Below are 20,398 nucleotides of genomic sequence, written 5' to 3' on the forward strand. Positions count from 1 at the left end.
CCACTTCTTAATGTCATCTCTTTATAAACAGACAAGAAAGATTCATGCTATAAATGGTTAACATCTTTTCTGCAGCAAAATGTGCTGAATTGATTTCAGCACTTATCTGCACTCTGGGAGACCGACCCAACTGAGAATCTGGGAGGAAAGTTTGGGGTCGGGGAATGAGAACAGGATTGTATTTACTTGAGGTGTGTGTGTGTGTGTGTGTGTGTGTGTGTGTGTGTGTGTGTCTCAGCTTTTTTTTCTTGCGAAGTCCGTGCCATGTTTCAGTAGATATCTCTCTGATTCTTGTCAGGGGAAGGAATTTAATTCTACTGAAAACTAATCAGAACATTGTTGGGAAAAATAACTTACAATGCCATACTGCATAGTTATAGGACTGTGATTGGGTTCTGCCTCACACAATACTGCACTAGCCAAGCTCAGTCCTCACTGAACCTCCACGCGGGCAGAATTTCAGGGGCAGCGACCTTCACTAATATGGCCAAGGGAGGGAGTAATGGATCAACGAGCCAAGACTATAACTGTGCAATTGCCCCTCCCTGTTTTACCTTTGACAGTCAAATTAATTGTTAAACCCTCCCCCATCCTAAGGAACAATCAGAGGAGAGAAGCTAATGACAATGAGGGTGACAGCTGACACCTACTAGGTACTTATCACAAACCAGGCTCGGGTTTAAACTTTATGCATTGTGAGTTGAATCCTCACAGCTGGTGTTAGTTAAACCACTTGCATAAACTAGTATAACCGTCACAGCAATAGCAGGAATTATTATTATAGAGGAGAAATTGAGGTACAGAGAGAGTCAGTAATTTAGGATTTCACAGCTAGCAAGTGACAGAGTCAGGATTTAAATCCTGATAATTTGGACCCAGAATCCCAGCTTTAATCACCATCCTATACTGTGAATGAGAAGAAACAGATGGTTTGAAAACGGCAGACAGATGGTTAGGAGCAAAACACTTTTATCAAGCTAGTTTCACTTTTTAACTATACCTGAGAGGCAGCAGGGTACCAAGGGATGATCCCAAATGTTGGGATACCGGTAGCCCAGGCCTGGCTGTACTCTGAGTACTTTTTGAGGACCTTAGGGGATAAACCACATGCTCCCCTGTTTTTTATATTTGGACCAAAATTTTGTGACTTACTAACTTAAGAGTATTTAAGGTTCACCAACAGAATCAGAATCTTTAGGAGTGGGGAACAGAAATCTGCAGATAAGTTTAACACGTTAACTAGGTGATTCTTTGAACCCTGCTTGGAAACTAGCTGATCATTGGGTCTCCTTTCAGCTTCTAGTTTAATAACATCGGGCTACTTGCCTTTGAGGCGGTGTTTCTGGTCTGATTTTGTCTGCAGGGAAGCAGCAGGGGTAGTGAGAGGGCAAAGCAAGGTGTGTAGAGTCAGGCAGCTGTGTGACAACAGGCCACTTGCCACTCACTGGCCCCAACCTTGTTTTCTCATATAAAGTAAGTGAGGCAGGATAGAATAGGGCATCAAGGCTGGGATCCCTGGTCTTCTATTCAGCTCTGAAAGAGTTAACAGACATCTGCAAATCTCTTGTTTCTCCAAAGAAATTAATAAAGAGTTGCAAACTTCAGCTAAAAAACTGCCTGGGACAAAAATTTTCCTAAAGCCCTAAAACCTCCCAAACCATAAAATTCTGGGCCCAAAGCAAACTCTTAGTTAATGATGGGAAGCCCAGGGTCATAAAGATTGTTAGCCATTTGCCCAGTGACAAATTTTAGGTATATGACAGCAAACCAGGAGCTAGCTATCTCCTCTTAAAACAAAGAAAGCGCTATCGATCTCCCCTGCTAGCTTTCTCCTCCTAAAATAAAGAAGGAGGCTTTGGGAACCTGCACAACGAAGACACCTGGTGCTCAAAGGTCACTATGAAAACCTGCTACCAACAGAACTTTCCCATGAATCAAGCTAGCCAACTCCACTCCCCAGCTCCAGGGCTTGTACTTCCCCTAGGCACATCCCTGTTAACCTCTATAACAGGTACTCTCTTTTACTAAACTTCTTTTTTTTTTTTTTTCTTTTAGCAAACTTTACTACTTATTCCTACAGGCCCTCTCATCTTTTAGTTTTGAAACTAACGAACCTGGATCGGGGCACAGCTGGCATCACTGCCAGCCGGGCACCGGTTACATAAGAACAATTAAAGGAGACCAGATGTAAGAGGCATGGATTGGGGTCACTGTCCAGGTAATGTCGGTTTCTGTCCCTGATCATTGTATCTATGTTTGAGTTAATAACATTGCAGAGAAAAGTTGCAATCTAAAGAAACCCCAATGCTTAAATAGCTTAAGTAGCTTAAGTCAGAACTATCTCTGCTTCTCTTCTTTTCAGTTTTCCCCACTCCTCTTTTTAAGGAGATTTTGTCCAACCTCTCTTCCTTTAGGTCTAGTGCACACGTGGCATTCTTGCATACAAACCCCTCACATCCTTGCTTTGGATAGCTTTTGCTCTTACCTTTTCCTTTAGGCTCAGGTGAAGTTTTTGTGCTCCAGGTAGTAGTACCAATTAGTTAGAGATGGTTTATGAAATCCTTTTGCTTTTTGCTGAAAGTCTCTTAGAATTTTATTTATTTCCTTTTAAATCAGCCTGTCTTTGAGAGCTGGCAGCCTCTGGCATCTGGTCTAATTTTAGTGTCAAGGCTGGGAGCAGAGGCCTGAGACAAAATTTTTATTGTTAGCTATCAAATTGTGGAATTTCTACTGTCCAAGAAAATAAAAATAAAGTCATGACTTATACAAACATAGAATGAATATCATGTCTTCTATCTTTTTTTAAAAATTTTTTTGCATGGGCAGGCACTGGGAATCAAACCCGGCTCTCCAGCATGGCAGGTGAGAACTCTGCCTGCAGAGCCACCATGGCCTGCCCCATACTATGTCTTTTAACCCACTAATATGGAGAGTACTAATGAGCTGTTACAACCAGTTCAAAGGGGAATCCAAAGAACAGTCATTTATGTGGGCAATTGCAATGGCTGGAATTAATTCACTATTAGATGAAAAAATGGCCTCTACCACAGGGTGGAAATCAATTGTAATTTCACAGCACAAAATTCATTTGCTGTTTTATGGATAGAAATAATTTGCATCACCATCAGATCTCAACAAGTTCACATCTATCTCTAAGAGTTGCAAAATAGTTGAAGACAGTGAAAGGCACAGACCTTTAAATAATCAGATAATGCTGTAAGTGTCCTACAGACAATGTCCGGTATTCCACTGAGAGGACCCCAATGTTACTGGACAAAGGTGATATTCTATCTATCAATGACCAATTCCTGAGACTCTGGGGTTTCACACAGAGAAACAGTTTATTGCTAGGTGTGAAGCAAGAGAGCAGATGGCTTATCAGCCCCAAAATCTGTCTCCCTGAACTGTGGTAATTCTGATAGTTTTATAGTATCAAGAGATGGGCAGGTTTTAGGATGATGTGCTCAATGGCCCCAGATGATATAATTAGAGGTGAGCTAATTATTGAGCATGCACAGATGGATTACAGGCTTAGCTGCAGAATTTATGTAAGAAAATGGCAACCCTAATATGATGTTGGGTGTGATTTTTAGTATTATAATGAGGTATAGCGACTTTATAGGTTAAAACTCTAAGCTACTGTACATGTCAGTTAGGCCCACTTTGGTTAGATCCAGCTTTGGTTATCAAGATAACTTTGGACTTAGGGTGGGCTGGTTCTGGACTGACCCAAGGCCGTTCATTAGTAAACATTAAGGGCTGTCTTTAGTGATCACACTAATCACTCTAATGTTGAAAAACCTGATAAAATGGGTACACGTGAAGGTTAGTCACAAGGTTTTTACAATCACAAGGGCATGGGATAAAGGCCATACAATCATCATCAGAGATAAAGGCAGCTGGATTACTGTTAAGAAATTTCAGGTATTTCCCTCTGTCTACTCCAGTATACCAGAAAGCAAAAAGGAATATTTATATAATGACTCAGCAAACATAATCATCCCTTAAATCCTAATTTCTTGGTTGCACCAATAAAATATTTTTTGCCCATTTAAAATTTTTCACTATTTTTCCTAACCCCACTGTGTACTTAAACGTGCGAGGGTTCTGAACATCCATGGTCTAAAATCACGGCAGGCAGAAACTGGATAGCATTACTTTCCCTTCTAATTGGGAAACCAGTTAAAATGAGCACTGTTTCTTCCCAGATGAAGGAATGATCAAAGATGAGAAGCCAAAACAGCTCATGGGGAGAGGTAGACTCAATTTTCCTGAGGCAGCCTTTAGCTTAAAGCCTGCACGGGGGCAACACTCTTGCTTTGACTTTCCTGCTTCCTGCCTCTTCTGGACCCTCTGCTTCATTGGGGCCACCAAGACCCAGCACAGAGATGGAGAGTCTAGAAAATTGCAGTTTTGTTTTTTTCCCAGAAGCAAAGGAGAGGACCTGCTCAGGGGTTTATATGTCCTAGGACTCAAGGAAAAAGGGAAAACAAGGAGCAGAGTTTAGAACTCAAGTTTTCTAATCACTAACTTGCCCCAATTTCTTAGAAAAGGAATAATGTTAGGGAGACTGCTAGAAGATAAACCTGGTGTGTGTGTGTGTGTGTGTGTGTGTGTGTGTGTGTGTGTGTGTAGTGGATCTTTCCAGTTCTTTCAGTATGGGGGATGCTGGGACAAGGAGTCCTTCCCACTAAAACTTGAGTACTAACTATATAGTGAATTTGCTTTCTCTTTCTCTTCCTCAGTTTCCTGGCCTGTAAAATTGAGATAATAATAGCGCCTATCTTACAGTGTTGTCATGTGACTTCATAATGCTTATAAATATGAATTAATACATATAAACAATAGTGATAATAAAACAAATTAATATTACAAAGCACTTTTATGCATCTTACATGTGTCTGTTATTGTTATTACTTAAATAATAATATTTTAAATTTATTATTTAAAAGTATTATTCTTTACTTTTAAGAAAAGCATCAATTTTTAACCATTATGGCATAAATGGTACAAAGGACATTACATGCAGCTGATAAGGGGAAATTAGCTTCTACTTGAGGAAGGTACTTTTTCTGCCCCAGTGGATCAATTCCTCAAGAAAGAATCTCTCACTCTGTAATGTCTAGAAAGTTAATTCTGCTTTCGCATTGAGCAAGAGGGAGATAAGATAGATGGCAATGTGCTGGACTTCCCAAAGAAGTGACTCAAAAATGCTGGATGTTGACCAATGAAGTAGGGTTGTCTCTGTTCTCAGGCAGCAGTTTCCCCAACAGGAGTTGCTAAGGAGTGCACTATTTCTTTGTAAAACATCTGCTTTGGGGGTGTTGGAGATAGTGGGGACAGGGAAGGTGGAAGTGGTAGCTGCGGGTGCCTTATCATCTCCTAGCTGTCCTCAGAAAGGCGCCACCTCATCCCCATTCTCAAGAAACCCTCCTAGTATAAACCCATTGCGTGGTGGTGGGGAGAAGCTTGGGCCACTAAGGAAGTCAGATGTCTGTGGCCTGTAGGCCAGAGGAGGGGTTGAGCTATTCCCTCTGGGGCATGTTGCTTTAACTTTGAGACTATTTTCTGGAAGAAATTCTCTGGTAGTAAAGAAGAAACCTTAGAAATGAGAACTTGAGTGGCAAAAAAAGCCCCTGGGAGGCCCAGGTCAATATGGGTCACTTAAGAAGTCACAGCCTGCAGAGAGCTGCCAGTCTCCAGAGCTCTCTCAACCCATGGTGAGGCCAGTGACCAGGAACAAGTATCATAAACACTACTGCTTTGGGAATGGCCATAGGCAAGGAAGATTTCCAAGTGGGAAGTATGGGCAGTGAACCGGCAACTTGGTCCAATGCCTTTATTATTGATATAAAGTTATGGAATCAAAATTAATTATTTCAGGGGATGGTGCTTTAGAAGTTACTGAGAGCTATGGCCACCGATAAGAGGGTATGAGACAGTGGTTTGACAATGAAAAAGCTTGCTCTGTGCAGTGGATTTCAGCTACTTGGCTAATCAACATTTGATAAAGGTTTTTAAAAGATGCAGAAGTTATACTCCCTTTTCCCTTAAGGTTGCCAGTCATTATTCCTTATAACTACAAGTCATCTTTCCACTTTTTGTGTAAGTTTTTTTTTTTTTTTTGGCACGAGCAGGCACCGGGAATTGAACCTGGGCCTCCGACATGGCAGGCGAGAACTCTACCTGCTGAGCCACTGTGGTCTGCCCTGTATAAGGTTTTGATCTCTAAAAAGCCAAAGGTTTCTCCAAAGGAGAAGAGAAAGCTCTCCTTTGTTGGGAAAGGCATAAGATGAGGTTTGAAAGGGGAATAGCTTACTCCTCAAGCCAATGTCATAGCCATAGACAACTGAAAAGTTATGTGGCTAGGGGAAGCAAATGATGAGTTTCTGTAGGCCACTGGGAGGCTGGAGATAGAAATTCTATTTCTATGTATCTAACTCCTTCAAGTCTGCTTCAATTCTTTAGAGGTTTCTCTCTCCTCATATGCTTCCCAACAGCATGCTGCGTGCCTGCAGATCTGACTTAGAATTGATATTACTTCTAGAAATTAGTTTAGGTCTAAGAAACTGAGAATCAGGCAAGGTAAAATTAGGCATAAGTTTTTAATTAATGTACTGTGTCACTGAATCATGTTTCTAATATATTCTACAATATTTTCCAAAAAATACACTTCTTCCAATATTAATATACATGAAAGGAGTTTTGTGGCTAAATAAGTTTGAGGGATACAGGATCAATGTAAGTTATATAGATTTCACTGTGGTAGATTGCTCAGAGTCTTTAATAAATTCATGTGGATTAGAAATCTTCAAGACAGACTATATGTTTAACAATATTTCCCAAGCATACTCATGGAGTATCATGATAAAATAGTGACTTAAGAGCATACTTTAAGAGACGCTGATTATTTCTCAAACAGCTGATTTCATATTTGGGCACTCCCTTTCACGATTTGTGCCAGGTACATACCATGGAGAGATATCTTGGGGCAGTGAAAGGACACGAGTCAGGAGACCTGGGTTCTAGTCCTACATTCTTATCATCAATGGCAAGTAGTAGCAAGCTGCTGGAGCTTGCTTCTACTTGAGGAATTAGCTTCTACTTGAGGAAGGTACTTTTTCTGCCCCAGTGGATCAATTCCTCAAGAAAGAATCTCTCACTCTGTAATGTCTAGAAAGTTCATTCTGCTTTCGCATTGAGCAAGAAGGAGATAAGCAATGTGCTGGACTTCCCAAAGAAGCCTACTATGCTAGAGACTCAATTGTATCATCTTTATAATTGGATAATAGTGTTCCCACTCTGCATGCAGAGTAGTCATTGAAAATACCAAATCAGAAAATTGAGATAACACGATTTTAAGTTGGTGGTGAGAGTTAATGATATATTCAATGAGAATACCTTATCTTGTTTATTTGGATGATGCTTCAAGGCAGAGCTGTCACTGTACTATTACTCTTTATCAAATCAACAAAAGTTTCAATGTCTACTTTGTATAAGACACTAATGAAGTTGGTTCTAGAAAAAGTACCCTGAGATTCATAGCAATCCTCTTGAATATATTTCAATTCCTCAGATATTGTGTGGTGATATTATTTTGGGATCTTACACAAATACATAACTTACTTGGGTTGTCTGAATAAGCTCAGTCAGATAGTCATTTTTACCTATTATTCATAGCCATTAATGAATCATTTCCATATTGTATGGAGCAAAACATGTGACTTGAGGAGCACAGTTTGCTGCAGAGCATTTCTGCCTGCCACTTCTGTGAACTCAACTTTCTTCTCTTAAGACCTGGTATGTTATATTAGCCAGGGTTCTCTAGAGAAACAGAACCAATTTCAATTATATGGTAAATATATATATATATATTTCAATGACCATGGGAATTAGCAAGTCAGAATTCTGTAGGGCAGGCTGAAAGTTGAAAACTCCAGTAAAAGTAATATTGAATTGTCCAGGAGATGTGGGCAGACTAAAGTAGATATAGAAATTCTTTCTAGATTGCTGAAATTCTCAGTTCTTCCCTTAAGGCCTTCAACTGAGTGGATGAAGAGACTCTTTGTTGATTGTATATATAATCAGCCATATGTGCAATTAACTGAAAAATGAATTAAATCAATCCATGAAATACACCTGGAGTAACAATCAAGCCGGTACTTGCTTGGCCAAACAAGTGGACACTATAACCTAGCCAAGTTGACACATGAAATTAACCATCACACCTGGTTTTGATAACTACTTTCCCAAAGAGTAGCATTACTTGGAGTCATTTTAGAATACCCTTTACATTTTCAGACTGGGATTCATTTACTTTTGCTTAACTAAGGGTGTTATCAAATCTGCACTGGTAAAGGATGTGTTTTCAGAGACTTACAAGTTTGACAATTGTTTAGGCACAGGTTCTTGAAAGGGGTGGGTCAAAGCAAACAAAAAAAGAGTAAATCAAGGTCCTAGTGTACTGGCAAACCATAGCAAAAGTGGTTGCAGTAAAACTTGAATAATAAAGTCATTCATAGTGATTATTAAGGGTGAGGCACTGTTCTATGCACTCCACATAGATGATATCCTTTAAATCTCATAATACAACTGTGGGGTATACCCTTGTTAGCCTGATTCTTTGTGAGAAAAGCAGCAAGTTTATGTTGCCTACTCCTGCGTTCTGGTTTCAGGAATGGTAAATTATGCCCTGCTATGATGGACAATTTTCTTGTACTACACATAGTCCTTGAGTAATGCTTCTCACTAAGGCTGATTTGATCCTGAATGGACATTTGACTCAATGCCAGCCAATTCATTGGCTAGTCAGATTCTCTCAAGACTTTGAATTAAGAGCCATGGAAACAAGTCTCCATAAAATCTCTAGGCCTGAGGCAGCCATTTTGGGTCATATGCAAGTAGATGAGAAAGTAGATGGAGCTCTTCTACTGACAGAGGCAGAGAAAAGAAAGTATCGTATGATCCTAAGAAGTGAAAAGCATGGTTAAAGACTCAGGCTTTGGGTCTGATGGGTCTCCTAAAATCTGGTCTCTTTCTGAATTTATCTAACTTCTCCAGGACACAATTTCCTTGTCTTCGAAGAAGGAATGATGATATCTCTATTGGATGAGTTGCTTAGCACAGTGTCTGGCACATAATAAGCACTCATGAGATAATAGTTATTACCATCATTATTAATATTTATGATGGCTCTTAAATTCTCATAAGGCCTGACTTTACTTAGTTTCCTTTTCTGAGAGTCCATCATCTTTGGCTCCTTGTAAAAACCTCCTTTCATTCAGTGAGTCTTGATGGGAAAATATGAGTTGTCATAAGGAACAATGATAACCAACCCTTTCTTTTTAAGACTAACTCTTTGGAGTATGCTCTGGATCATGTATAGGATTTGTTCTGCATGGAATCAAAACAGGTGGAAAATAATTTAAATAATTCACTCTCCCATCGTTCCATTTCCTTCTTTCCTCATCAGATGTGGCAACCTAGCATCAATGATTTATCATATTTTCACAGTGCTGGACTTGTGTGTATGTGTGCACGTGTATGTGGGAGGGGATTAAAATGAATGGGATGTCCTGCTCCTGGCCAGAGAAGCTGACGGTTCGGGAAGAAAAACAAAAGTAGCAAACTCAAGATAGCTGAAAAGAAGTATGACAGTATTTGTCATATACTACATGGTTCTTTATGCACCAGTGGTTCTTAAGTGCAGATTAGTAGGGTCACTTGAAAAAAAAAAGAAGCAACAGACAGATTTCCTTGCCACTCCCCCAAAACATCAAGGAGGGAGGATGGTAAATATTTTAAAAGATCCTCAGGGAGTTTTGTTTTGCAACCAGATTTGGGAACAACCACTATAGATTACAAATGCAGTTAGGACTTCTGGGGATCTAAGTTGTGACATATGACATGATAGAAGGTTGAAAATTAGAACTGGATCTTAGAGGGTGGGGAGATAGAGACATGAAAGGAGGAAACATTCCAAGCTGGGGGAGCAAACACAGGGAATTTGGACTCTGCATGGCATCTGTTGGAGTGGGTATGGGATGGTGGATTTTTAAGGAGACCTGCAAAACAGGGTCAGCAGGTCCAAAAAGGAGAGCCATTGGCACATAACGTCATGCTTAAATTTTGCAATTATATTTGCATATTCAGCATCATCTTGGCCTATATTTGCAGGAGTCTTTCTGTAAGGCAAGTGGTTATAATGCTTCTACTGGTCCTGATGGTAAGCTTTGTAGCCTCTAGTTAGCTTCAAGAATGTCCTATTTCTACTCCTGTTCTCCATTGTCAGCATCATAAAGTAAAACCAACTCCAAATGAGAGGAGAGACAGGTGGTGTTTTTGGAAGGGAGATGTTGTATTTGCAGGCACTTTCTGGGTCAGTTAAGACACTTGGAAAAGCCGGTTCAATCCAATGTAGGCCCAGACTCAGGCTCAGTAAGAGCTTCCAGGAAGTTGTAGCTCAGCTGAGTCACACCTTGGTTTTGTGGTACCAACACCCTTTTTTCCAGGAAAGGTTTATGGAGGACAGAGGAGTTTTAGCTTAGAAAGGCTTCTAAGAAAGTATAAAAATCTTAACAGAAAATTTTGCCATGTATCTATGTCATATGCAACTTCATATTGAACACAGGACTCCTGCCTCCCTTCTTCCAAGGAACAGGGAGCCTACATATTAATCTGATGTGGAGTTCATCTTTTCTGAGACACCCGTTTTTGCCCCAGCTTGCACAAGATTTGTCTCTCTGGGTGAGCTGTTCCTGTTTCAGTCCAAAGTCTGGGCATGGTCCATCAACTTTTCCCTTGTCAGATCTCACCTATCCTATGTCTTTGAGATCAAGCTAGGAGTCTGACAAATTGAATCTAAGCAGAGTAAACACTATATCAGTGTTTTGGGCTCTGATTGCTCCCTGAGCCAAAATCTTTAGGGCCCAGGAATCTATATTTTTAACAACTAGTGTTGGAGTTTCCTATGCTCATTGCCCTTCAGAGTCATATAAACATAGAGCTTCTAGAGGCATCCTACCTTAGACAGAGTTCCATGGTGAGAACTTCTTGCTTCGTGGTATAGACTGAGGGAGAAGGGTTGTCGTTTTCTTTGGGGGGAGGGTCAGGGAAAAAGGGCTTTTTCCATTCCTTATTGTGCTCAGGTCAACCTCAATGAGGAGACTACTATCAGCTATCAGCTAGTGATCCAACATATTGAGACACTCAGACTCAGATGTTATCCATCTTTGATTATGATTTTCCTTATTGTTACTGTTCTTCCCCTCCTCACAGAGAGTGCAACAAAGCAGTAGCCCCATAACCCAAAAGCCCAGTGAGCCATGCTCTCCTATTAGAAGTGAAAATGAGATAATTTTCTATATGAGCATTACCTCCCTCTCTGTATGCACATACCTGGCATCATTGCTGGGAGCTTGAGCTGGGTGTGTTCTCAAATGACTCATGGGGAAGCACACACCCCTCTGGGAGAGCATCACCTTTCTCACAAAGCATGAAATAGCCTCCAATGTTAGACTTTCAGGACACCTGCACAACGTTCTTTTGAATAAACTGTCACTGTATGTGTAGGTGAATCAGTTAAATCAGAGTTATTCAGAAGTGTCTGTGGAAGCATTTTGTAAGTGTTCTAGATACTGTAAAAAGTGGGGGGGGAGGTGTCCTCTGGCTTCTGTGTTAAGTAGTTGAGAATCTCACTGTGCCTGTTCATTGGGCTGCACCTGCATGGGCCTAGCACAGTTGAGGATTCCATGAGGTCTCACAAATGCATTTTATTCATTCAAGTTCCATGAGGGTAAGAGGAGGAAAGCCTGGGTTGTCTTGTTCACCATGGTATGCTGAGTGCTGGTTGAATAGCAGCTGCTCAATAAATATTTGTTGGATAAGGGAATAAATTGCCTTCTATGAACTAAATATGACGCCGGGCTAGACTTATAAGTTGACTAAGACATGGACTCTACCCTCGAAGAGTCCTCAAGCTAAGGAAAATGGGAAAAAACAAAAAACAACAACACAAAACCTAGTAATAGATAACGTAAAAGTGCTGGGAGAACCCTAGGAGGGAGCTAATTGTGTTGGGGAGCATGCAGGATGCAGGTAGGTCAAGGCTTTACAGAGGAGACCTACTTGAAGGGAACGTGAAAGATCAACCAGTCAAATCTGCCTATAAGTTTGAGTTACCCAGAAAGATTTCATGCTTCATCAAAGGGTGGGAGATAAACCAGATATTGAAGAATGTGAAGGGATGGATAGTGACAGGAGAGATGAACAATGCAAGCATGATTTCTACCTAAAGGGAGGGGCCAGGCAAATCTATATGAAAAGGGCATTAGAAAGTATGTGTACAATGAGATCATTCCTACCTCTGTTTTGACTGAGCTACCATCACCCCGGTTATCAGGCTACCGAAAGGAGTGTGACCACCTTTCCAGAGGATTCAATGCTAAGCTGAGTTCAGCCTCTTGAGTATTACATGGGACTGGACATTATTATTTATGAGTTAAGAATATATTCATGGCTTACGGTGACGCCAACATTGTTCTATTACCTAAAAGGAAGCAGAAAGGCCAAGAGACCTGCCAGAATTTGAATCCAGGGCGAGGGAAGTTTACTGCCACTGAATAAACTTTAAAGGGACAAGGTAAGACAAAACAATTCTGAATACATCACAAATCATACTTATTCAGCACACCTATAGTATACACAGACAGTGCTTTGCATGCACTGAGGCTCAATAAATGTCTTTCTACTGGCTAATATCAAACATCATTACAATGATTGCACCAGAACTCCCTCCAAGGAGACTCAGAAGTCACAAGGGCACCAAAAGACAAACCTAGAAGTTGTGGTTTGTGGGCTGCCATGAACTGTTTAAAAACTATTAACTATTTAACCTCACAAAATTGTTTGTGACTTGACATCAGCAACTCCATGTCGTTCTGAACTGGGGAGACTATCCAGGCAGCTGGAGCCTTTAGATGATGATTGCATGTGGAAAACACTAAAGACCAATGACTCCTGTTTATTTGTTTTTGTTTTGTTTTCCATCTGCATAGAAAAAGCACAAACGTCATTTAAACCCTTGAAAAGGGAGGATACTACCCTACTTCACAGTGGGACTAAAGTTTCCTACTTTGAAACTGGTAGAAGAGGCCCTTCTCTGAACTGTCCTCAGAAAGGAAATACTGTGAAATGGCTCATTCAACTCATTCTGCCCTCCTTGTAGAGTGCTTTCTTCTATCTTACAGAGGCTGGACGTCTAAAAACTACATTTTCTGGACTCCCTGGCAGCTAGGCTCCCTGATGTGATTTATATTTGACGAATCAGGGGCACTTACATAAGATTTGGGAGGCAGGAATGAGACAGGCCTTTGCTTCTGCTGCTTCTGTGGGCTAACATGGGTGTGGAGGCATTGGACTTTTCTGTGGCAGCACCGCCAGAGGTTTCAGAGTCTATTTGTTTCCTTTATGGGTGGTGAGACACAGGATGTGGGGCATTCATTCATATCACAGTAGGAGTGGCAGCAGTAGAGGAGTCCGATCATGGCAGCTTCCTTATCTTCAGAGTCTTTCCTGACAGCTTAACCTAGCATTTGTTTCATCAGCCTTCCAATTGATTCTACAAGCCTTTTAACACCAGGAAATAAATCCCTTCCCACCCAAACTAGTAAAAGAGGATTCTGTTCTCTGCCACTGAACCCCGCTAAGATACAGCATTGTATGGAAAGGAAATATAGAAAACAAAATAAAAATTAATATGTCTGAGAAGCTAAATATAGGGAGGGATAAGTGTTAGAGAGAATAGACATCTGTTCATCTGTTTACTCGTTCATCTCATTCATCAGACACTGGAAACAGCTAGTGATTCATTGACTCATTGGGGAAAAGACTAATGGGATCCCTACAGTCATGATGCTCAAGCTCCAGTGGAACATTACTCTTTCCTCCCCCTTCTCTCTCTCTCTCTGGCTTAGAACTTTGACTTACAAGTCTTTTCATTTCATGACCAGGCAATTGGGTTCCTGAGAGAGTGAGGACTTTGATTCATAGACAGCTAAGAACTCGAGGAGCAAAGCTTTACCCTCCAATCCAGGCCAGTCATAAACACTAGTGGTTGAAATTTTTCCTACCAAGAATACCAATACTTAATTAACAAATAGAGCTTTCAATTAATGTTATCTTAAGCTCAGAGTTCATGGCTCTCACACCTAGAACAAGTTTCTACTACCTACCAGCACAATAACTCTGCTCCCCCTCTAATTCCTTTACTGAAGGATGGTGATGTGTGTGCAGCAGCCATGGAGATATGCTGCTTAGATCTCCCTTTAAAAGATAACTCACCATAGGAGTGCTGTCTGCTGCAGGTGTCTTTAAGAGCTAGCTCAACTTTTGAGCTGAAACCATGGACTTCCCAGGCAGTCTTAAGCAATGAATGAGCTGAGCAGACTACAAGGGCTAGTCTTTTCTAGCCACTATGTGACTTCTTTATGGGAAATCTTTGCACCAGAGCCTCTATAGAACTTGCTGTACCTACTGGCTTTACACAGGCCTTACCTCTAAAAAATCTTTTGCATTTTTTTAACTCCATCTTGGTATCCATTTTTCAGAGGATCCAACTGACCCACTGAACAAAAATAGGTTTCTTCCTAGAGGTTACCCACTTATTTCTCACTTAAGAACTTTCCCACTTGCCTTTTTCTTTTTTCTGGATGTAACCATTCTTGTCTGAGGTTCTGGTTTCTTTTATCTAGGCTGACCTTAATCCCAGCAATTAAGAAGAATAGATAAGGAGCCCTTGGATGTCGTCAGTGTGGAACAAATAAGATAGGGGTGATACTAGGTAATTGGCATTGGGCTAAAATATATGCCTGTTCTACAAAAGACTTGTGTAGACATTTCTCCAAAGATACACAAATGTCTAAAATGCACATGAAAAGGTGCTAAACATGATCAGCCATTAGAGAAATGCAAATGAAAACCACAATGAGATACCATTTCACACCCACTAGAATGGCTATTATTGAAACAAAAAAACAGAAAATAACAAGTATTGGAGAGGATGTGGAGAAGTAAGAAAACTAGTATGTTGTTGGTGAGAATGTAAAAGAGTGCAATTACTGTGGAAAACAGTATAGTGGGTCCTCAGAAAGTTAAGTGTAGAATTACCATGACCTAGCAAACCCTAAAGAATTGAAAGCAGGTGTTTCATTTTGCTAAAGCTGCCAGAATGCAATATAGCAGAAATGGGTTGGCTTTTACAATGGGATTCATTAGTTTACAAATTTACAGTTCTAAGGGCATGGAAATGTCCAAATTAAGGCATCAAGAAGACAATACCTTATCTGAAGGAAGGTTGCTGGCCTTGAGTTTCCTTTGTCAGATAGCAAGGCACCTGGCCAGCATCTGCTGGTCCTTGCTTCAGGGTTTTGTTGCTTTCAGCTACTCTTCTCTCTAAGCTCTCGATGGGTGAGTCCCTCTAAGTTCTCTCGGTGTTTTCTGATTTTTATCCTCTCAGAAAGGACTCCGGTAAGAATCACCTTGAATTGGGTGGGTCACATTTCAATTGAAACAACCTAATCAAGAGATCCCACTCATATTAGGTCTGTACCATCAAGAATGGCTTAAGAGAACATGGCCTTCTCTGGGGTCATAACAGCTTCAAACCAGCACAGCAGGGAGGTAGGCAGATAATTGCATGCTAATGTTCATAGAGGTGCTATTATTTTGGTGTTGCCAAAAGGTAGTAGAAACCTAGTGTTCATCAACAGATGAATGGATAAATAAAATGTGGTATATGCACAATAGGCCAAGCCCTTATCTTGAGGCTTGCTCTTGTGAAGCTTATGTATATAGCGGAGAAGCTTAGGTGACCTATAGGCAGGCCTGAGAACCACATCCAGAGGACCTCTTTTGTTGCTCAGATGTGACCCCTCTCTCTCTCTAAGCCCAATTCTGCAAGTGAAACCATTGCCCTCCCCCCTTCAGTGGGACATAAAATCCAGGGGGGTGAAAGTCTCCTTGGTGGCTTGGGAGATGACTCCCAGGGATGATCCTGGCCCTGGCACCGTGGGATCAACAATTCCATCCTGTCCAAGATGGGGGAAAGAAGTGTAACAAATAAGGTATCAGTGGAAGAGAGAGTTCAAAGCGGCTACCCTGGAGGCCACTGTTATGCAAGCTTCAGTTAGACATTGCTACCTATCATAACTTGCCAACCCCCAAACAAACCATTCCTGCCAATCCTAAAGAATACTTAGGGCATTATATAAGATTCTGCAAAGGTTCCATGAACTAGGGTAACTTTCCAGAAACCTACAGCCTCCAAATGGGTCCCTGGACCAGTTAAGTCTTGAAATACAGAGGGGCCAGTCTCTCCAGAACATCAGCTAGTTCCACCCCCCTACCCCTTATTATGGACAGCCCCTTCCAACATGAAAAAGTTAGAATGGGCAGAGCCCAAATACCCCTAAGGAGGGAGTGGGACAGAAGGATCAAAGGTGATGGTGGAGTTATACAAAGAAGGTAGGATTTTAACAAATGAGTATGATTGCTGAATCATTATTGTTAATATTTCTTTTAATTTTCAGTATCTTAGAACAGCTAGAAGTAAAAACCTAAAATTATGTAATTGTAACCCATACCAAACTCTGAAATCTGTTCTACAACTAATTGTTGTGCTGGGCTTTGAAATTTATTGCTTTTTTGTATATATGTAATTTTTTACAAAAAAATTTTAAAAACTCAATTGTGATGACAAAAGAAACTATTTATTCCTTCTAGAGTCCTATATTCTGGAACAGGTAGAAGGAAAAATCTGAGATGATGGTATGGTAGCCCATGACAAACTCTGGGATCTGTTCTGTAACTACTTGTTGAAGAGTGCTTTGAAAACTATTGCTTTTTTATTTGTTTGCTCTCTATATATGTTATACCATACAGTAAAAAAGTTTAAAAAAACAACAAAACAAAGACAAACAAACAAACAAAAGGAAGGGACAGATATTTGTTGAGCACCTACTGTGCTTCCTGCTTTCACAAACTGTGTGTGTGTGTCCCGGGGGTGAGGAAGGGGCCCTGGCCCACCCTCCCTCCACGTGAGCAGCTCTCCGCCTGCTCCCGGCCCTGGCTGCAGCTGGTGGCGGCATTGAATGCAGTCCTCCACGGTGGGAGGATGCCCGGGGTGCACTCTGACCAGGGTGCTGGGGCCAGCTTTGGCTGTTCCCCACAGGGCTCTCCCATTTCTTGCTGATGCCTAGAACAATTCTGTGAGGTGGATGTTATGATCTCTAATTTTAAAAATGAGAAAAATTGAGATTCAGTTAGAGGAAAAAAGTATCAAAAAATATCATAGGTTATACCGCTAATGAGCTAATAGAGGTGGAGGTAAACCCGTGTCCAGAGTCCTCATTTGCTTTTCTTCTCACTGCTGTTATCCCAGGAGAGGGAAGTCATGCGTAAAGACACAGAATTGGAGAAACATGCACAATGTTTGGGAATTAGGAAATGGTGCCAGTTCAGGATAGAAAGCAGAGAGTGTTTGATGGGGAGAGGTGTGAGACAAGGCCAGCGTGCTCAATTGGGTATAAAAGGCCACCAGTGACACAGGATTTGACAAAGCTGTACATACTAGAGAATCATGGATAGATCCGTGTACAGATATGACATATCCAGGATTGTGCATTGTAAAGGTCAATCTGACTCTGGAATAAAGGATGGCTTGAGTGCAAAAGATGAGAGACAACTTAGAAAGCCTATGATGATAGCCTTTCTCTGCCATAAGTCCATGAATAAACAGAGTACCTCCATGCTCCACGCTGAAAGATATGCAAGTGAAATGGACGTGCGTTCTGCCCTCCAAGCATGCTGCCACTCATAAATAACCATGAGGAATATGAGAACATGTTATCTTTTAGATGTAAATGCTAAGAAGTTAGAGCTAAATCCCCACCTTTGTAATGTTTCCTATTGGATGAAACCCACTGGTGATAAAAGGGTCAGGAATGAGTTTTTGGATATCTCTTGGTAGTGAAAGTTGGGTTCCCAGTCTTACTATTTACTTTAATTTCCCTCTCTGTGTAAAAAAACAATTTATGACTCACTGCTTTTTCCCCTTATTTAAACCTTACTTCTCCACTCTACTTCCTAAGTGTGAATTAAAGTATCAGACTGCCCAGGGTTACACATATTTGGGTCAGTTTTGGGCTGAAGTGCAGACATGGTGGCTGGCAGAGGTTTGCTTTGCTCCCATCTCCACCTTGAAATTAAGTAACAACTTTACTGGCCTTCTCCTCCTCTTCTCCACCAAGGCCAGGAATTTTGAAATCTCTAGATGCAAATAGCATGCTACCAACCTCAAATCCCTTTGACTCAGGAGATGCCAAGAGGCTCTTATTTCTGTTTGTCTTTGGTTTTACTTACTGTTTAATGACTAAGTATTAATGTTACTTGACATGTGCACAGGACATTCCATATTGATCCCATCTTCGGTTGCCCAAGGTCAGTACTTGGGTATTCAAATAAGTTTCAGAAGGGACTCTCCTAGCTTTTAAATAGCTCTCCTTTAAGCTGGACTTATAGGCAATAGAGGGACTGGCATGATATTTTTTTTTCACTCTTTTTAAAGTTCTTCTCATTCTGTATGAGAATGTCCTTTTCTCTGTGCACAGTACTATGTTGTGAGCCATAGATAGAGTAGGAAGCAGGTCATTTACTTACTCATCACAATTTCATAAAATAACCTTATGCCAGGCACAGTGTTGAGCATTTTCCAGAAACCTTCCTCTTTTGAATACTCTGGGCAGTTCTATAATGAGTCCCTTTTTCCATGTTCCTTGCTTCTGCCCTTTTGCACCCCCGCCCCCCATTCCTCGGCAAAGAGCTGCCACTGGCTATATGGTGGTCACACTATTAATCATGTGTGGCTGAAAGTCATTCTTTCATTTGCTGATAGAACTTTTCCTCCCCTCCCAACAATCACCTGCCTCCCCCACAACAGCAATCAGCGAGAAAACCACATTGAAAAAGAACTCTTAAACTGAGAAGAGTTCCAAATTAAAGATTTGTAGCCCTTGTTATTGATTTTTCCTTATTTAAGATTATTTGGCGACCGGAGGGAAGCTTTGTGCTAACACTGATATTCCTGCTCTTGCCCTCAGCTGTCTAGATGAGTGTTAAATATTTACAGAGTTGCATGCAGTGCAAGGGGCTGTGTTATACTTAGTTATACATGGAGACAGAGTTCCTAGCCCCCAAATCACTATGTAATAAAGTAAATGTGAAACAAAACAAAGTCTCGATTGAATCAGAAGAGCGGCTCTAATCCCACCTCTAACACCCACTCTTGAGGGGAAGTTGGGCAAATCACTTTGCCTCAGTCTCTTCATGTTTTAACAGAGAGTTGGAAAACATGCGTGTGTCCTTGCTGTTTGGGAATTCTGTGACCCTGACCTCATCACATCCTTTCTAACATGCTATCATCACTGTTTGTTTGGTATTTTCCTTTTTAGTCAGCCATCTACTCTCTCCTCCCCTCACCCTTCCCCCATGCCTCCTTTCTTCTCCCTCCTTCTGTCTCTTTTTTTTTCCCTAATCAGTCCGATTTATCATCAACCCAGCTGTAACCAAGAGTTGAGTTAACAAATAATTATAGTTACCGAATCATTGTATAGATTCTTTCTTATTTTATAGCATATTGTAGAATAGCTAAAAGTAAAACCTAGAACTACTGAAACTCACTGATCTGCAGTCCAAATTAACCTTTTGATGTAGCCAGAACCAAATAACTGTAAACTATTGTTACTCACTAAACTGTAACCTGGTGGCCTTGATATTTTTTGATAATGCTTTATTGTGTAAGTATATAATCTTTACCTTAAATGTAAAGACTCTTGATAACTCATGACTGACCCCACTTGCACCACTTATCTTGTTTTACATCTTTGAAATCTTGTGATTTCTTAGACAGCCCCTTAATGTTTATTAATGAAGGAACTTGAGTCAGCTTAGAGCTAAAATCTTGCAGGAGACAGCTAGTCCTGACTAGAATTGGTTCACCCGACATGCGCAGTAGCTTAATCCTTAACCCGTAGGTATACTCATAATAGAAGAAATCACATCCATCAATATGTTAAGGCTGCCATTTTCTTACATACCCTCTGTGACTAAGCATGTGATCAATCTGCACATGTTCAATAATTAAACCATCTCTAACATCATCTTGAGCCATTATACTCATTATCCTAAACCTGTCTGTCTTTGTTTAAATACTATAAAAATTCTTAGAGTTACTGCAATTCAGGGAGATAGATCTGAGACCCATATGTCTCCTGTTCTCCTTGCTTTATATTTTTAAAAAAGCTATTTCTCCTTTGGAACCCTGATGTCACAGGATTGGTCAACA

General features: G+C 40.8%; 1 long non-coding RNA gene across 1 annotated transcript in view; it reads left to right on the top strand.

Annotated features, from left to right (window-relative positions):
- The first annotated feature begins 1,970 nt into the window (after nt 1–1,970).
- Nucleotides 1,971–20,398, top strand: part of LOC143655106 (uncharacterized) — a 51,888-nt gene continuing 33,460 nt past the window's right edge. Inside the window, exon 1 of the long non-coding RNA XR_013162050.1 lies at nt 1,971–2,011. This is a non-coding gene — a long non-coding RNA (uncharacterized LOC143655106). The remainder of the gene's footprint in view (nt 2,012–20,398) is intronic.

Source organism: Tamandua tetradactyla, chromosome 14 (genome assembly GCF_023851605.1).
Source record: "Tamandua tetradactyla isolate mTamTet1 chromosome 14, mTamTet1.pri, whole genome shotgun sequence".
NCBI lineage: Eukaryota > Metazoa > Chordata > Mammalia > Pilosa > Myrmecophagidae > Tamandua > Tamandua tetradactyla.